At 41.6% G+C, this 19,572-nt stretch overlaps 2 long non-coding RNA genes across 2 annotated transcripts; one reads left to right on the top strand and one right to left on the bottom strand.

The window, feature by feature from the left end:
- Positions 1-1,260: 1,260 nt before the first annotated feature.
- LOC145506103 (uncharacterized) lies at positions 1,261-4,237 on the bottom strand. The gene is made up of 3 exons (XR_014053547.1): positions 3,391-4,237; positions 2,843-3,295; positions 1,261-2,020 (listed from the first exon to the last, which is right to left on the bottom strand). It is a non-coding gene; the product is annotated as an uncharacterized LOC145506103 (long non-coding RNA).
- On the top strand, positions 3,495-8,613 carry LOC145506104 (uncharacterized). Its single transcript, XR_014053548.1, has 2 exons — positions 3,495-4,332; positions 7,955-8,613. It is a non-coding gene; the product is annotated as an uncharacterized LOC145506104 (long non-coding RNA).
- Positions 8,614-19,572: the final 10,959 nt, after the last annotated feature.

Genomic DNA, 19,572 nt, shown 5'->3' with positions numbered 1-19,572 from the left:
ATAATGGTGGCATTATCACTGACTTGGTTATGTGTCACTGGTTTACACTATTGGCAATACACTTATAAAGTATCCTAATTAGACTGCTCTTTGCCTCTCTTGAAACAGAATGAGAAAAAATGAGATTGTATCCAGTGTTACTGATCCTAGGCTGTCACGACAAAATAACTAGACAAGCCCAGTGTTCTGATATCTTCAAGGGTAATGATGATGTTAATAATACTTCTAAAAAAAAAGTTTTTATAGAAGTATAGTTGATTTACAATGTTTAACATGTACAGCAAAATGATTCAGTTTCATATATATATTCACTTAGTATGATAATCTTGAGCTCCACCCATGTTGACATTATTTCATTCCTTTTTATGGCTAATAGTCCATATGTGTGTGTGTGTGTGTGTGTGTGTGTGTGTGTGTGTGTACATATATATATGTATCAGCTCAGTTGCTCAGTCGTGTCCTACTCTTTGCAACCCCATGGAATGCAGCGTGCCTGGCTTCCCTGTCCAACACCAACTCCTGGAACTTGCTCAAACTCATGTCCACTGAGTCAGTGATCAGCTTGACTTCCCTCTCCCTTCTTTTCTGATTCCATCCTCCATATCTGCTCATCTATGAGTCACATTCAACTCTAATTAACCACAACCTAATAAAAGCATCAACAGCAACCAGACAGTGAGGGTAGTAAGTTGGTCTCCAACATGAGGTACAGCTCTCCAGGATGGGGCTCCAGAGAAAAGACTGGATTCCAGACTTCCTACCTACATATTCTTACAGAAGTTCAAGATTGGGAAGGAACATGTAGACTCTGCAGGACCAAGAGCCAGCAGACCTGGGAGTTTGCCCAAACGCAGTTATTACACTTCACTGCCTTAGGAAGTGCAGCAAAGACCTACAGGGAAAAAAGAGTAAATAATTGAAGGAAAAGTTACCCACAGCCAATGAGGATACCTAGGGGTATGATGTTGGGGAGGTTACTGAGTCCAGGGTTAATAACAATTTTCTTTAAATTGGATTTTGGGGGACTTTAAGCAGAATAATTGGGCAATTTGCTGTTACTATTGGAAAAGACCCTGATGCTGGAAAATAGTGAGGGCAGGAGGAGAAGAGGGTGACAGAGAATGAGGTGGTTGGATGGCGTCACCAACTGAATGGACATGAGTTTGCGCAAACTCCAAGAGATAGTAAAGGACAGGGAAGCCTTGAGTGCTAAAGTTTGTGGGTTCATATAGAGTCAGACATAACAACTGAACAACATCATTTCTTATTGTTGTCATCACCAATTTAGTTTTATAGCATAGCTCATGTAGGAAATATCCAAGTTAAGAGCAGAACTGAAAATCCAGCAGAGGATACTGAGAGAGGAAGACTTGGTAAAATCAAGTACCCATAGACCTTGATCGAGGAGCTTCATGACTTGGAGGACCCACTTCCTTGCACCTAGAGGAGGAACACGCCAAGCCCAGGGGATCCAGCATCTGTGGGAGAAGCTCTGGGTGCTCATGTCTTTATGGGTAAAAGTAAAGCAAAGGCCAGCCTTGTCTTGTGAACAGCTTTGGCTTGTGCACAAAAAATGTCACATCTGTAACAGAGACAATCCCATAGAGAATTCCTTACTAAGTTCAAGTCTAAGACAACCTCTTAGAGCTGCTGTGCTGAGGTGCTGTGTTAAGAGTCTACCTCACTTTGTCTCCCCAGCCCAACCAGTCAAGTATGCAATAGGCATACTGGTGAGATAACTGTTTTTTCCTTCCTTATTCCATTCCTTCTGCTACTTCTATAATCACTTGTTTCCATTTTCTGAAACCCTTGCTTCCTTATGTCTTGTCTTCCTCTAGGAGCAGTCAGCAATGGTGAAGGTAAACATCTCAGCAGTGACAACAGTCATTCACAGCTCTGAGTCTCCAATCCACAGATGTACTGAGCATCCAATAACCTCAAATTTTTATCCCATCTTGTGCCTGCCTGATTTCAGGTATCTCGCAATGTCTTGAAGATCTTAGTTTGGGTTCTTCCTCACCTGCAGAAGAAGATGTTGAGACAAAGATTAGAGTTCAAGTTGTTTATTTGAGAGAAAATTGCAGGAAACACTGGTGGGGGAGGTGGGATATGAGACAGAGAAGAGAAACCAGCCAACAAAGGGTTATGAAGTCAGTCATCACTTGGGGCAACTAACGTTTAATCCTGTTGGAGAACTCGATGGAGCACAGATTTCAGAGGATACCACCAGAGGAGTGGGGGAGGTGGTGTATTGATACACTAACTCCACCAGTGTGGGTCAAGAGGTCTTGTGAGGGAGATATTAATTCCTTGGCATCTCTGGCTTGCTGCAAACCAGCCTCTGGTGACCACAGAAAGCTATGAGAATCAAGCAGAGAATCATAAGCTTTGGAGGATGGAAGTTGATCTTTGTACTCTGAAGTGGGAAGGGCAGGAGAGATAAGGAAGGGCATTGAAAATTTCTGTCACACCATGGAAAGTCCCTCCCTGCTGCTACCCAGGCTGCTTTCTGCTCCACTGCCTGTCTGTAACAACCAGGGGCATTGCTGACTTGTGCTAGAGTGTTCCTGCTCTATATCAGTCATATAGATATGTTCCATATCAAATTATGGATGACCTAGAAAAAGATAAACATAGTAGTAACCCACTAGTGTTACTTCAGGTAAAAGGCTTCCCAAAGTGTGGCCAACTGTCTCAAAGATATTGGGACTGGTTTGCTAGGGTGGAATGAGTTACATTTATATGTCATCAACCAGGGTCCCAAACAAAATCATGCCTGTCTGCTGAAAACTAAAGCTAGGCTCCTGAATGGAGAAGGTATTAAATTGAGTTGTTGACTCACCTAGTGATTATTTGGGAGTAAGTTGGTATCTTTTTTTGTTTTTCTTTTCAAAGATCTAAACCCAGTTTCACAAGCTTGGTCCTTGGTCTCAAAGTCCCGTAGCTATTCCCCACTGGAAACCATCAAACACTATGCTGGGTCACTGGAGGGAGGAATACTCATTAGACCCCCACATACCACACATTTCCACATTGCTTTGTATATACCTCCAGCGTGTTGTTGGTTTCTGGAAAGTAGGTCTGCTTCTCATATACCTCTAGACTTGCCAAGAACAATCTTAGACACTGGAGGATGGTCATTAAATATTAGTTAAGTTGATATGCTCAAAAAAGTGGACACATGAAAACCCAAGGTCCCATCCCAGATCCTTGTGGTTCAGGAGGATAGCTGGTTCTCCTCTTTTATGTGGGACACAAAAGCCACCCCGTGTGAGCTCTCCAAACATTGCCATGTCTTTTTTTTTTTTTTTTACCTTTTTTTTTTTTTATAAATTTATTTATTTTAGTTGGGGGCTAATTACTTTACAATATTGTAATAGTTTTTGCTGCCATGTCTTTTGAAGGGACAAGGTAGGGAAGGACAGCTTAGCTTTGAAAGTTCTGTTTATGATGTGGAAAGAGTAAATGTCCCCCAAATGTGGTCTGAAGGTACTGTAGCCTGCTATTTGTAGTGAGAGAGAGGTAGCCTGGAACACATCAGCAGCTTCAACCATATCACTTCTGTTTGTCCTTGAACTTCCAAGGAGAACTTGATGGACCAACCCAGGATGGGCATTTTATGGTTTCTGAAGAAGGGTGGATGCAACAGAAGCAGTGAGCTGGTGCTCAGGATCCATATTTGACACGTGGAGATCATTATACCCACTTTTGAATGTTTCAGATGAGAACATGAACAACAAACTCTCCAAGTCATACAATAGTTGGTGGATAATCCAGGGAGGCTCTTGCCTTGGGAGATGCTTTAGGGTTTCTGAAACTTCTCTTTAATGGAAGACACACAAAAGATCTTCATCCCTTAAATATAAACCTAACCTGTCTTTTAATCACAGAATAGTCACTTCGCTAAGCATGTAACTCATGAAGACAGCCTGGAGACTAAACACACACACATATACACACGAGAGCCTCTTTTCAACCTCCTTCTCAGCAACTTGGTTATAGCTCTGATGCCTTTCTGTCTTGGCCGTATTAGGAATATTTCAGAGATAGAAAATTGGGTGGTGTGTCTATAATTAGTCCATTCTGATCTTTTTTTAATTGTTTTATTATTCTACACTCAGGTATCTGCGAGAACATCTGTCTGTGCCTACCACTGTAAAAAATGCTGAGATATATACCAAAATACCTCTAATGCAACATGGAGATGCTCTCTATGTTCAAGGAATTTGATGACCTCACAGTCAACAGAACACCTAACACTCAGGAAGCAGCACCAGGCAAAGAGTGATCCAGTAGCCTGGGAACAGCAGTCAGAGAAAGAGGAGCTCAGAGGTAGGTGAGCTTCCTAGTGGCTGAAGAAAGTAGAGAAGAGGTCAGGGAAGGGGTAAAGATACCAGCCCGGAGCTTCTGCCTCCTTTGTGATGCCACAGGCACAGAGATGGGAGGAGGGTAAGACTGAACCCTCAGGTATCTATTGCTCATATCTCTGGGTCAGATGAAGTCAGAACTTATGGATAAGACACGGGGTTGAAGAGAATATATTGCTTGTCCCAACTCTGTTCTCCAAGGAGACAAATCAGGCTTTGAGCATTGTAAGTTTAAAAAGTAGCACCATGCCTCCTCATTACCCCCAGGCAGAAGATTAATTAACACAGAACTTTAAAATAAGTCACTCAGTTCCTCAAACGGTAATGGTAGGTAGCAGTTCTAAACATGTAAGGCACTGGGTTTAGAAACTTCATGAAGATTTATAGAAAGTGTAAAACACTACTACAACTGTTAAATGAGAAAATCTAAAACTTGAGAATGAGTGGCAGGGGAGAATGGAGAAATGATAAATCTGCCAAGTGTCAGAGTCAGCATCATATTGAAAGACAATTAAAAACATCTGTCTGCAAAAACAATGGTCACAGAGTGGACCTGACAAGTTCTTGGTTAAGACGGTAGAATATAAAATGTTGAGAGCCACTGCATTTGATGGGTTCTGTCTTTTTGCCAACTTCCCCCAGCCTGGAAAGGATTGCTTTTCTTAATAGACTAGATGCATTGGTGAGAAATGTATACTTATAAATTAAACATAAAATAAAAATCAAATCATAAAATGTAAAAACCACATGCAAACATCTGGAGAAAAAGTTTAAAAATATGCATTCTACTACAGTTATTTCCAATTATGTAGTCATTTCATTGATGGACAGAATTCTTATTTATTTCTAAGCATTGGTTACTTTATAGAAGCAGCTTCCAATATAATGCATTTATTCATGTGTCTTGATCCTGAATGATTTTCATACGGGCAATAGTTCTCCATTTTGAAACAGGAGTCAAAAGTGTTCACGTAGTCTTATTTTGAAAAATGTGCCTTGCCTTTAGTGGGACAGCCAGGATTAAGCCAAATAGCAAAGAGAGACTGATCCATGTAAGGCCTGTGGGGTGGGGGGAAAAGTTAACTGTCTCTTCTACCCTGGACTAGTTGTCTCTCAAGTCATCGCCTCTCCACCTGACTCAACTATTCGCTGTCCTTAAGAATACTTGACCAGCACAGAGAGTGGCTGATTTGTGGTCCAGTCCATTGGGCCCTAAAGTTTAGACACAGTGGCAGTAAGGCTGCCTTTTTCTTTTCCCATCAAATATTTATTTATTTATATTTTATTTTTGGCTGCATTGAGTCTTCATTGTGGCAGGTGGGCTTAGTTGCCCTGCAGCATGAGGGATCTTGGTTCCTCCACCAGGGATCAAACCTTCGTCCCTTGCATTGGAAGGTAGATTTTTAACCACTGGACCACCAGGGAAGTCCCTCGGGTTAAATATTTAAGTGACAAATTTAAGAGCAGAATGAGATGATAGCTGCAGGGTACTTGCTACCTAGGCATCTCAAGAGAGATAGCTTGTTTTAGAATAAGGCAGAAATAATTATCCAATTTAAATCACTTTGGAAATTTTGCAATGAAAATACCAGAGAAGGAAATGATGGATATACTCATCATATGGAATCATACAACTCACCTTAACACTCAAGGAACCCATCTTTGTAATCAACACACACACACATACTCATCCCCACAGGGATGAGAAAATTAAGGATCAGTGATGTAAAGTGACTCATTCTGACACAAAACTAATTAGTAATGAAGCCAGAGCTACAACTCAGATCTCTTAATTTTTAATGCATTTCTTTACTTCATTCTGCTTTTCCATGAGTTGGAATAAATCCATCCAAACTTCAAAATGATTTCAATTACTTAAAATGAGACATTCCAGCCCCCTACCACATTCCCCTTCCCCTGTCTGTTTCATTCAAATTGTCCTAAAGCAGAGTGAAGTGAAAGTCTCTCAGTCGTGTCCAACTCTTTGCGACACCATGGACTATACAGTCCGTGGAATTCCCCAGGCCAGAATACTGGAGTGGGTAGCCTTCCCCTTCTCCAGGGGATCTTCTCAACCCAGGAATCGAACCCAGGTCTCCCACAGGCATTCTTTACCAACTAAGCTATCAAGGAAGCCCACAGAAACCTACAGCAATTCCTTATTTCTAACCAAGAGAGACCATGGAACTCTTCCACACCAGGTCATCCTGCCCTTTCCATTATCTCTTCACTGGGATAGTTTTCCAGCCAAGGAAAACCACCTGCTGTTCCATTTTCTCCTCCACCCTCTGGATCTCTGTGCATTGTCTATATTCTCTCTGAGAAGCCCCAACACCCATCTTCCCTGTGAAAATTCCACCAGTCCTTTCAGATCAAACCACACCCTGTCTCCTCTAGGAAGCTTTCCAGGAGACGCAGCTGTCTTCCATTGCTCTCTTCCGCTTTGCTTGTTTCTCTGCATCACTGTCTGCCACCTGCTCCTTTGTAAGGTCTTTGGGGAAAAATTTCTCTCTTACTCAGAGAGTAATTACAGAACTTTGAACAGTTCTATACACATAGTAGGTGCTCAGTTAAGACACAGATTTTTTTTGTTTCATTGTTGAAAAAAATGAATGTGTAGTTTAATTAACAACTTTATAATTCCACCCTCCTCCCTCACAAAATCAGTGCGTTCACATAAAAATAACCCAAATATGGTGAATAGACAAAATAATTAGCCTATCATCTATCTTTTATTACAGACATGTTTTGCATGTTGTCTGCATAACCCTAGTCTCTCAGGAAAACTCTCAGTAGCTGGAAATTTAAAGTCAATTTTAAAGTGAAAAGCAACACACATTGTCCTTGGAAGAAAAACATACAATCGTACTAAATTCCCTAGTTATATACAGGGTCACAGTTGTCAGCATTCATTAATTTCAATGATGCCATAGAAATGTCCTATTGTAGAACTTATCAAATGGTATGAATACAGTGTCCACTTCTAAAATTGCTTACTAAACATTTAGCATCAATGTATGTGTGCAGGCATGCTCAATCATGTCCCACTCTTTGCAACCCCATGGACTGTAGCCCTCCAGGCTCTTCTGTCCGTGGAATATTCTAGGCAAGAATACCAGAGTGGGTTGCTATTTCCTTCTCCAAGAGATCAATGTATAAGTATTGAATATTACCAAAGAAGATTGTTTGGAAGATAACACCAGATATAGAAGGGGATTGTGAGGATTAGAATGGCACGTACAGCATGGCTTATTTAATAAGTCCTGATGATGCTACCAAGTTCAGCAGTTAAATATCTGAAGAGGTAACATTATCCTCTTGATGCATTCATTTTACAGCTAATAAATATAGATGGTGAGTGACTCTCCCTTCCCGAGCTGCATGGTAGTCAAACAGAAGAAGTATTAGTACCCTGATTGATCAGGGATTGGTCCCTTATGTTGCATAAACAGTCAAGGAAAGTAAGGTCCATGTAGCCTGTCCCAGACTGATTCTGTCCATCTTTCTCCATTTCTTCTCTTTTTGAATATCTTACTATGCTCATAATCCAGGTGTCTGGCCTTAGTATCACTCTTGTTTTTCACTAGGTGTTCTTACACTGACCTTACAAGCCTCAATATGATCCTCTTTCAATGCAGCATATCTAACTTCTCCTCCTGAAGGATATTGAATCTGAGATACTCTTCAAAGGGACCCAAACAAAATAGAAGGAAAACAAACCCCAGTGGCCCCGCAAGATGAAGTGGTGATGAGGTATTGTCAGGTATCTGGAGTTTGTATGTTATGTCTCTGGGAAAGATTGAAGGCAGGAGGAGAAGGGGACAACAAGATGAGATGGTTGGATGGCATCACCAACTCGATGGACATGAGTTTGAGCAAGCTCTGGGAGTTGGTGATGGACAGGGAAGCCTGGCGTGCTGCAGTCCATGGGGTTGCAAAGAGTCGGATACGACTGAGCAAATGAACTGACTGAACTGATGTTACATGGCAGATTGTTTCATCCATCTTTCCAGAAGGGCATATTTTGAACATGGAAACTGAGGTTGAGAGCACTCCAACAGGGAGGGCTTGTGGGCAGAGGATGCTCCACCAGTCTGTTACCCCACACTGTAGGGGTGTAAGAAAGAAGTAAATGAAGACTGGGCTTGTCAGTTCTGAAAGACTGCCATGGTCTGTGTCATCCCTGGAGTTCTAGGTTTGTTCTGTCTCACCCAAATAAATGCTGTCTCCGTGGACCTTGTAAAACCAAGGCTTTCATGCACGTGTTCCTCCCAAGCTGGGCAGGCCAGCTCTACTGCATTAAATCAATTGTGATCCAAGCTGATTCTTTTTTCAAATGAGTTGCAATTAACATGCAGCAACATGGTATAAGACTTCCAAATAGATCAATTACATAGCTGGATTGTGAAGAAATCATTTCCCATGGGTCTCATTTTATTTTTGTCCTTGATGTACTGGAACAAATATATATCTTTTCCTTGTTAAAAAAAAAAGTGATTCCTCAGTAAAAAATATGAAATGATCTGATTAAAATATTGCTTTTGAATGTCGCATTTGGGGTTTATGGAAATTTTTCTTTCAATCTTCTGTGACAGTTATTTTCTATCAGACTTTGAGTTGTAACACTCACCTTGTCACCCTGCCTTCTTTCTGCCTGGAGAATGCACACATCACAGGTTGTTATGACCTAAATGTGTACATATGTAGCCCAAGGACTGAAAAATAAATAGCCTCAGTCCACTGTTCAGCATCCTGAAATAGAAACAGTGCATGTGTGTCTACCTCTGAATGTTCTGTGTCTCTCTCCAAAATACCGCAAAAGATCTTTATAACTACTTTCTTACTTATTATCACAAACTAAATGCTGTACATGTTGACAATTAAAATAAAGCTCTTGCTTTCAGGATTATTAACACATTCTGATTTTAATCAACCATTTATTCTGTCTCTTCAACATCATACTTCAGAATGGTTACACATAAAGAATAACAACGTATACAGTTTTTTGTTTTGGTTTGGTTATTTGCCTATATTTGTTTATTCTTTTGGTTTTCCTTGATATTTAATATTTACTTTCTTTGAAATAAATAGTCACCTCTCTGAAAGTCCAATTTTAAAAAAATTTCTGAGTTTGTCTCAGACCTGAGTCCACCTGGGCTATGGTTGTTCATCCTCTTTGCTATGGACAAGGACCTCCTCAGTCCTTGTTGGAAGAAATGTATGTGTGGTTCTATGATTGATTAAAAGTACAAAATGTAGAAAAAGTCCATGAACCTGAGTCCAACTCTGCCATGAATTTTTCTTGTCCCTTTGCTGAGTTTCTTGCTGCTGCCAGTTTTCTTATCTGTGAAGTGGGGTGATTCCTCTGCTGAATTTGATTGGGGAATTGCTCTGAGATATGTAGACAAAGATACTAATGAAATTTTGCTAGTCCAGTTTGCAGCAGTTTTTTTTTCTTTCTTTCAGAATCAGTTGGAAAAAAGTCTTTGCATTTAGGCTGTATTTTAGTGAAGTTTTAAAATATTTATTTATTTGTCTGCACCATGTCTTAGTTGCAGCATTAGGGATCTAGTTCTCTGACCAAGTATCAAACTCAGGCCCCCCGCGTTGGAAGTGTAGAGTCCTAGCCACTGGACCACTAGGGAAATCCCTTTAGTGAAGATTTCAATCATAGGAAACACTTAATTTTTTCCTACTAAATGGTAGTTTTAGTGATATAGAATTCTATTGTTTTCTGTTGACCAATCATGATACAATGGTATTAAACGAATAAAACTTACATAATCACAATAGTAAAAGATGAGGAAACACATAAAGGACTCAAATCTGTAATTTACCAGATTCCTTAGAGTCTTTTTCTATTACTTCCATTCTTAGAAAGTTTTTACCTCTTGAGGTTTTAGATGATAGTTTTCTATTATTATCTTCTGTGGTTTTCTTATTAAATATTTAATTCATTTTAACCCAGCTCTAATTTATTTTTTGTATGTCTGAAGAAGACATACACATGCTAATAGTTTTCATACCCCTATAAATAGACTGTGGATAAGCCCACATTTCTCCAATGGACTGTGGCACTTCTTTTTACCACATATTAGATTCTCATATGTAAGAATCAGTCTTCTGAGAGAATCTTATTTCTTTGTCCTTTGAAATCACATAGCATCTTATGTTTTGTCTCTCTTATATTTCTCTAAAAACATGTATATGCCCTGTACAAGACTGTGACCTTTTACAGGGTGTGGAAAATATGTGTTTTTTCTTCTTTTATCTTTTCTTTAATATTTAGCTGTTAATTCACAATATGTTGTTTGAGTTGGATTCTGACACTATATACTAGAAAGGATATTATATACACACAAAGATAGAGGAATAAAAAAGGAAAATGCAGTAAAAATCCTTTAATTGAAAACAGGGTTGGGGCTGCTGGTCAGTACCCTTGACTGCTGGGTCACAGGACAGTCTGGAGGGCTGTGACACCGGTCCTGGAAAGCACTGCCCTCACTAGGTGGTCCTGGATGGCAGCCTGTGGAAACCTAAGCCCCGGTGCCCTTCCCACCCCTGCCCTGTCACACTTAGCTTTATCCCCCACCTGAGCTTTCCCATTTGAATCAGAAGGGCAGCTCCAATTAGGGCACTAGGCAGAAAGTTAAAGAGGAAGCTCAAAGCAATCCTGATGCCCTCAAGGTCACACAATCACTCTTTCCCCACACATTGTAACTAGGCTACAGATCATTCCAGAACAAGTCAAAATTCATTTTGAGCAATCCAGGTGCACTGCCAAGCTCCCATCCAAACCTTAAGATGACAATCAGGTCTACCATTCCTTGTGCAGTCTCCATCAACTTTTGGATCTTGTGCTGAGGTCCTTTCCATCCATAAACTTACATGCTTAGGTCATCTGTTATCTCAGAAGGGATATCTGTCATCCTTTCTGGCAAGAGACACCCGAGCTGTTAATATTGGCACCAAATTCCTTCAGCCTTTGCAAACTCTGGGATAAGATGATATCGCACAGCCTCGAGTCCCCTTGTAAGAAGCCTGGTCAATGTCCCAAGTCCCCAGAAAGGATAATCTCTACCAGGGCAGCTCAAGTGTCATTTTATTCCTTCTCAGTTTCAGAAGGTATGACTGCAAATCAATGTCCTGCTCACTAAGGTCGCTTACAATGAGCCTGGGACAAAGAAATGTAGTCCTTTCTTGATCCCACTCCTCTGTCCTTGGCAGATGGAAGTTATTGAACTATCTTCAAAGTACTTGCAAACCGTACACTGGAATTTGAGAAAAAGTGAAATGGTTCAGGAGAATTAATCTAGTGGGTAACTGTTTGAATCCAGACTCTTCCATGTTGAGAGATATGACTGGAGCTAGTTATTTAGCCTCTCTGAGCCTTGGTCTCCACATCTGTTAAACAGAACAACAGCCACCTCCTAGAAGAGCTGTGCATACAAGTCCTATGTGTTTGAGGTGCCTGGCCCATAGTGAGCTCTCAATTCAACGAAATTATTATTAGGATTGGAGTAAGCAGGGTTTATTGACAGGTTCTTGGATGGTATGGGCAGAGATCAGTGAGAACGAAGACAGTTCTTCCCTGAGCGTTCCCTGGGGCACGGCCAGAATGAGGACAAAGCAGCGTATGGGCTGTTAGGTGACGCCAGAGGTGGCATCTTTGTGATATTAGGAAAGGTTAGTACTGCAATGGATGGTAGGAATCAAAATTTGTAGGCCCCAGGTATGCTGGAGAGCCGCTACCTGGCCAGGTTATAGGGCTCTTACTGATCACACCCCATTTGTTCAGTCCATCTCTCATGAATTATTCATTCATGAGAATTCATGAATTCTACAGGTGCAATGCTGATAGTCAAGGCTGATCACAATGTAATGGTAAGAAGCAAGCATGTGTGGTCCCAGATGGCTAGTGCCACCTGCTGTGGTGTTTCCCAGAGAAAAGAAAGGGGTGGCTCATGTTTGTACATCTTGAGCCCTGGCTCCCCCTAGTAAAGGAACAGAGAGCCATGTTTGGCTCCTTGGCCGTCTCTTTATTAATAGAAACCCTGGTAATATCATCTGGGAGAAAAATAAAAACCCTGGCAGAAGTGGATATGTATTTTCAGATGACACAGTTTATATTTAGAGATGGGGATTATGCCCCTTGAGAGACATGAAAGAAGAGGAAGCGAGAGTGGAGCTAAGCATCTGGCCGTAGCAAATGTCATCTCCCAAAGTGGTCACGCTCTGCGCAGGCGCACATTAGAGCAAGGGAAGGTGGAAGATTCAGAGCTCGCCCACTTGCAGAACTCCCCACTGCCCAAGATGCTGATGAAATGGGGACCAAAGTCAGGGCTGGATCTGCCAGGGAGGGTAAACCCAGCCAGAGGGCACATTTATGAACCAAAACACCTCTACCCTCACCAAGGAGTGATGTTGGACAAAGTGAAATAATCTGATGAATGCCAAGGGCTTGAGACACAGCAAACTTCACCTAATGTGAGATACACATTAGTGTTTTCCACAGAAGTATTCTAAAGGCTGATATCATCGTTAAAAGCAGTACTGGAGGTCGATGTGTTAATTTGGCATACAATCATCACCTGTCTATGGAGGCGGTATGATCTGTTCTTGGATAATTTTTAAATTAAAATTTTATTGCTGCTTCTGTTAAAGTTGAGTAATCACCATAAAAACAACAATGCTCACCCACATTTTCTTCAGCTGTTTTCCATTTATTGTCTCATTTTATTCTCATAACATCCATGTAAAGCTTGTTGAATAACACTTGACATGTTAATATAAAATTATTAATATAATCATCATAGACATTTTTTAGTCTAGAGAAACTGTATTAAAATATTTTAAAAATTATCCACCCAGAGAAAACCATTGTTAATATTTTAGTGAATCTGTTTCCATTATATTTCCATGCATATTTTAAGTAACTGAGATATACTACATAAAGTGCTGTGCACAATTTTTTCAGCTAATATTACACCGTAAGTCCCTGGTGGCTCAGATGGTAAAGAGTCTGCATGCAATGCGGGAGATCCAGGCTCGATCTGTGAGTTGGGAAGATCCCCTGGAGAAGGGAAAGGCAACCCACTCCAATATTCTTGCCTGGAGAATCCCATGGACAGAGGAGCTTGGCAGACCACTGTCTATGGGGTCACAAAGAGTCAGACAATAGTGAGGAACTAACAATAGTGAGGAACTAACCCTTTCACTGCTTTCAAGTATTTAGTATGCAAAGAGTTTTTAACGTCAAATTCTTTGCAAATGTAATTTTAAAGCAACATAGTAGTGCATTGAGGGAGGTACCATAACATTCTTAATAAATTCTTGACGTTTTGAATTTATTGATTTCCAATGTTTTCTGCTCTGCTGCTTCAATAAACACTTCTGTAGATAAATCATGGTCTTGGGAGAACATGAGGAACTTGCTTTTACAAACAAGAAAGCACAGACATCTGGTCACCTCATCCACAGATGCTCAGCCTGTGAAAAATGGAACAGTAATTACAGCACAATTTTTCTTTATGCCTGACTCTCCGTAAAGAGGCACAGGGAAAAATTATCAAACCAGCCAAGGGAATAAAACAATCAGAGACTTATAGACTCAAGTTTGTATCTGCTGTCACATTCATGTACTTGTAGACTCTTACAACTAGATTAAAATTTAGAAGAGCGTTTGCAATCAGCAATTGCAAAACTGGCAGGCAAAAAAGAGTCAACTCAAGAGTTTACTAAAATAATCAACAAATCTAAGATACAGTTTGAAAATCTCTATTAAACAACAAAAGGAAGGAGGGAGGGAGGTTGACGGAAGGGAGGAAGGAAGGGGAGAAAGAAGAGAAAGCAAAGAAAGTGGGTGGCTCTTCTGCTTTGAATCAGACTTGCTGCTACTGCTAAGTCGCTTCAGTCGTGTCCGACTCTGCGTGACCCCATAGACGGCAGCCCAACAGGCTCCCCCGTCCCTGGGAATCTCCAGGCAAGAACACTGGAGTGGGTTGCCATTTCCTGCTCCAATGCATGAAAGTGAAAAGTGAAAGTGAAGTCACTCAGTCATCTCCGACTCCTAGCGACCCCATGGACTGCAGCCTACCAGGCTCCTCCATCCATGGGATTTTCCAGGCAAGAGTACCGGAGTGGGGTGCCATTGCCTTCTCCGTCAGACTTGCTAGTACTGCTTTAATGTTATTTTGGCAACTACCTTATGGTAATTAGGGCTTCCCAGGTGGTGCTAGTGGTAAAGAACCTGTCTACCAATACAGGATAATTGCTGATTTTGTAGAGATGGCTATCAAGCTTCTATTTGTGCCACAGCCCTGGAATGGTCCATGTCACAAGGTAATGTTAAGGGCAGATGGGCCAGTGGACCTCCCATGTATAGTGCTGGACCTCTGGTGGTCCTACTGAAAGGAAGAGCCACCTGATGGATGGAATGTACAGCAATCTATGCTCAAGTGTGACCATGTGCTCTGCAGCTCCTAACCCCATATGAGGATGACCACGTGCCAGGGACCCCTCTGGATGCCTGTAGTAGCACCAATTTTGAGTCAGGCATGTAGAAAAGGAGCTGTCCTTTTAACCCTGGTGCAACTAGAACTAGGGTTTCCCAAGTGGCACAGTGGTAAAGGATTTGCCTGCCAACGCAGCAGATGCAGGTTCGATCCCTGGGTCAGGAAGATTCCCTGGAGTGGGAAATGGTAACACACTCCGTGTTCTTAGCTGGAAAATCCCATGTGCAGAGGAGCCTGGTGGGCTATAGTTCATGGGGTCGCAAAGAGTCAGGCACAACTGAGCAGCACAGCAGCAGAAAATAGAAATAAGATGCTAAAGGTTAGCTAGAGGCTGTAATAAATAGTTGAGAATGGTTGGAGTTGAGCTCATCAGTATCTCTTTCATGCCTTTAGGCACCACAAAGGCTATTCCAAATGTGGCAATGGTGCAAAGATTAGTGCATCCACTGCAAATCTGCGGTCAACCATAAGCATGTTGTTTGAAAGAGTTGTGTGAAGGTCAGCTTTATACTCTGGAATCAGGTCACCTTTTACGAATGACATCAGGATCTTCTGGGTTTATGTTCTCTTAATGACTTCCAGACTTATTGTGTTCCCTGAGCGCTCCGGAGGATGGAGCCTCCAGATGCGACTGCCTGAAAAGCCCACCTGGGACTGACTCAACTCATCCAGCTAGATTTCTTTTCTTCTAAGATTGCAGTTGATCATGAAAGCAGGACCAGTCTGCCTCTGAGTTTGTCCAGACAGCTGGCAGATGATTCAGGGAGTGGATCCAGCTTGTTCTCACTTCCCCCATTAGCTGGCCAGCTTGGTCTCTGAGATGGAGTGATTGCTGTGCCTTGGGGGGCCATGAAGGGAAGCAGATGCAACTCTTTCTTCCACAGTGAGGCTCTGCTGAGTGCTAAAAGCATTAAAAAGTGAGATACCACCAGGCAAATCAGGATATGCTCCTTTTGCCTGGAAGTTCATTGCATGGCTCTTGAGGTTAACCAATGCCAATGGCACCATTCCAGAGTAAGCAGTTGAGCTGAACAGCTCAACCGGAAAAGTAGCTCTCCTTCATTCAGCTAACCAAGGAAATGGCCATGATGCTACATCCTGAAGAGGAGCCTCTTCCCTTAGGTGACAGGGAAGGGGACAGTGGGAGTCAGAGATGAAGGAGAAGGAAGAGATGGGTGTCACCAGAGGCCAAGGCTGAGCTGGGGCAGGATCATTGGGAAACATGGTCACTGCTGTTCCACCCTGACCCACCCTCTCCCTGAAAAGTGTTATGCCTAGTAGGCAATTACTCAGAAACCCTTTGAAAAATTCTTTCCCACTAGTTTAAATAGTTCCTATACTTTGGCCAACTGATGCAAAGAGCTGACACATTGGAAAAGACCGTAATTCTGAGAAAGGTGGAGGGCAGGAGGAGAAGAGGGTGGCAGAGGATGAGATGGTTGGAAGGCATCACTGACTCAATGGACATGAGTTTGAGCAAACTCTGGGAGATAATGAAGGAAGGGGGAGCCTGGTGTGCTGCAGTTCATGGGGTTGCAAAGAGTCGGACACAATTTAGCGACTGAACAACAATAACAAGATTAAATAGCAGACTTTCACTTAAGATCAATAGGTATAATAGGCTGGAGTCCCGAGTTCACTATTGTATTGACAGTGTGAGTTTTCTCATCATCTTCAAGAGACTGCCTGAAAAACCATCTATATGATCATGTCTTAGGCATTGAAGTGTTGCTGTGTGTTGAGGGGGCTGAAATTTTGTGTTCCTATGGTCTGGGCTTGATCCTACCATCCTTCACTTGAATTTGAGTGTTATCCAAGCTTATCTCATCCTCCTTTCTCCCTCTCTGTACCTCTCCCACCTCTAACTTTATTTAGGAATCACTCACAGCCCTCTCCCTGCTCAGTTTTTATTCCAGGACTTTTTCTTTAGAATTCTGGTCCCCTTTTCCCCCCAGTGCTATCAGGCTGTGGGTAGAGAAGAGTGCCAACCTACAGGATGTTTCCACTTTAAAAGCCCATCATCTTAGGTGAAATACATACCAAAATACAAAGACCAGATGAAGACAGATGGATGGATGGATGGATAAGTAGATAGATAGATAGATAGATAAATAGCTATCCTTAGAGACAGAGGTAGATAAATGATAGATTTGTTGTTGTTCAGTTGCTCAGTCATGTCTAACTCTTTGTGACCCCATGGACTGCAGCATGCCACACTTCTCTGTCCATCACCATATCCCAGAGTTTGCTCAAATTCATGTCCATTGAGTCGGTGATGCCATCCAACCATCTCTTCCTCTGTCACCTCTCCTCCTCCTGAATTCAATCTTTCCCAGCATCAAAGTCTTTTCCAATGAGTAGTCTCTTCGCATAAGGTGACCGAAGTATTGGAGCCTCAGCTTCAGCATCAGTCCTTCCAATGAGTATTCAGGGTTGACTTCCTTTAGGATTGACTGGTTTGATATCCTTGTTGTACAAGGGACTCTCAAGAATCTTCTTCAGCACCCACAGTTCTAAGGCATCAATTCTTCAGCACTCAGCATTTTTTTATTGTCCAGCTCTCACATCCATACATGACCACTGGAAAAGCCATAGCTTTGACTATACAGACTTTTGCAGGCAAAAAAATGTCTCTGCTTTTTAATAGGCTTGTCATTGCTTTTCTATATCCATATGATAGATAGATATGGATATAGAGATGATGGGATAGATAGATATAGAGGGATGTGCATGCACATGCTAAGTCACTTCAGTCACGTCTGACTCTTTACAACCCTCTGGACTGTTGCCTGCCAGCTTCCTCTGTCCATGGGATTCTCCAGGCAAGAATACTGGAATGGGTTGCCATGCTCTCCTTTAGGGGATCTTCCCAACACAGGGATTGAATATCCATGTCTCTTAACATCTGCTACATTGGCAATCAGGTTGTTTACCACTAGCACCACCTGGGAAGCCTATAGTGGGATAGATATGTTTATATCTATCTATCATCTATCTAACATTTCCAGGATATGAAAATAAAAATTTATTGCAGCAACAAAATGCCACCCTTGACATCATGAAACGTACTTGAGGGGACCTAGTAATACAGGCAAACATTTTACACTCATATAACAACACCTTTCCTGAGCTGACATTTTGTCTCCAGCGTTCATTCTCCAGCTGACCTGTGGCTCATCACTGGGTCAGGTCCTGATCAGCCGCATTGCTGGAATGTCAGTGGAAATTGACTAGAGGCCCCTAGAAAGTTGGTCTCAGCTTAGTTCAAGGAGGTACATCACTCTTGCTATGCTCAACTTTAAATCTGAGAATCATGTGAGATATTCATAAGACAAGATGTCACTTAGACAAAAATGGGCACGTGAAAGCGAAAGTCACTCAGTCGTGTCCGACTCTATGATCCCATGGACTATACAGTCCATGGAATTCTCAAGGCCAGAATACTGGAGTGGGTAGCCTTTCCCTTCTCCAGGGAAAAAGGGCAAAGTATGTAGCAAAAGCACTGATTAAAAGGCATACCCTAGAAGTTTCATGACTTCCAAGGTGGTGCAGTGGTAAAGAATCCACCTGCCAATACAAGAAACACAAGAGACATGGGTTCTATCCCTGGGTCAGGAAGATCCCCTGGAGAAGGAAATTGCAACCCACTCCAATATTCTTGCCTGGAAAATTCCATGGACAGAGGAATCTGGCAGTCCATGGTGTCCCAAAGAGTCAGACACAACTGAGCACACACACACACAAAGTTTCATAAATATATATATATATACTCTTACAAGCCATTATTGTATTTGCCTGTTATTATTCCTTATGAAAAGCTAGTCATTGTACAGTCATATGCTGTATAATATAATATCAAGTCTTAACTACTCCATGCCTCTGTTTTTCATGAGAACAGGAATAAATAGCATCCAACCCACAGGTTTGCTGTGATGATTAAGTAAATTAAAACATAAATCATAGAACTGTTACTGGCAGGCAATAAGCCATAATACACTTTACCTTATTTTATTATTGAAGATAATAGCTATCTTTATGGGTTTTGCTACTACAGGAATAGTGTAAGAAGAGGCAAAGAAACACTGTTTACAAAAATGAGCTTTTTTCTGCATTCAGGATCAGGAAGTAGTCTGCTTAACACTATGCAGGAACACTTCCTGACTGCACAACGAGGGCATCGTGTCTACTCTAGGATAACTGCAGAATAAGGACCTCTCCAAAATTGGTAGATTTTAAATGGTTTCAGGAACTGAGATGGCTAAGACTAAAGAAGATTGGAAAGAGAGACATAGCCACAATCCTCAAATACCGAAACTCTGAGATGAGGAAGAACAGTTGTATTTATTTTGTTTAGACTCAGAGGACAGAACCATGACCAACTGGGAAGGAGTTATAGGTAGACTTGGATTCAGCATAGAAAGAACTTTCTAATCCCTGGAAATGGGCAGTTTATAAAGTAATCTCCATCAGTGGGAATGCTCTGTGACTGAGCAAATAAAGTCTCTATGCCTCAGTTTCCCAATCTATAAAATGTAGATTATAATGTCTATTTTTCAGGGTGTTGTGAAAACTGGATGAGTTAATACGTATACAGCATTTCAAATACTGTGGGCATACATTTAGCATCCAGTAGACATCAGCCATGATGTAACTGTCCTGTAGAGATGGAGAGAGGCAGGTGTTAGTATTCC

The sequence above is a fragment of the Giraffa tippelskirchi genome, chromosome 5 (assembly GCF_054371585.1).
Source record: "Giraffa tippelskirchi isolate mGirTip1 chromosome 5, T2T-mGirTip1v1.2.pri, whole genome shotgun sequence".
In the NCBI taxonomy this organism is placed as follows: Eukaryota; Metazoa; Chordata; class Mammalia; order Artiodactyla; family Giraffidae; genus Giraffa; species Giraffa tippelskirchi.
This window is presented reverse-complemented; position numbering and strand designations above follow the sequence as displayed.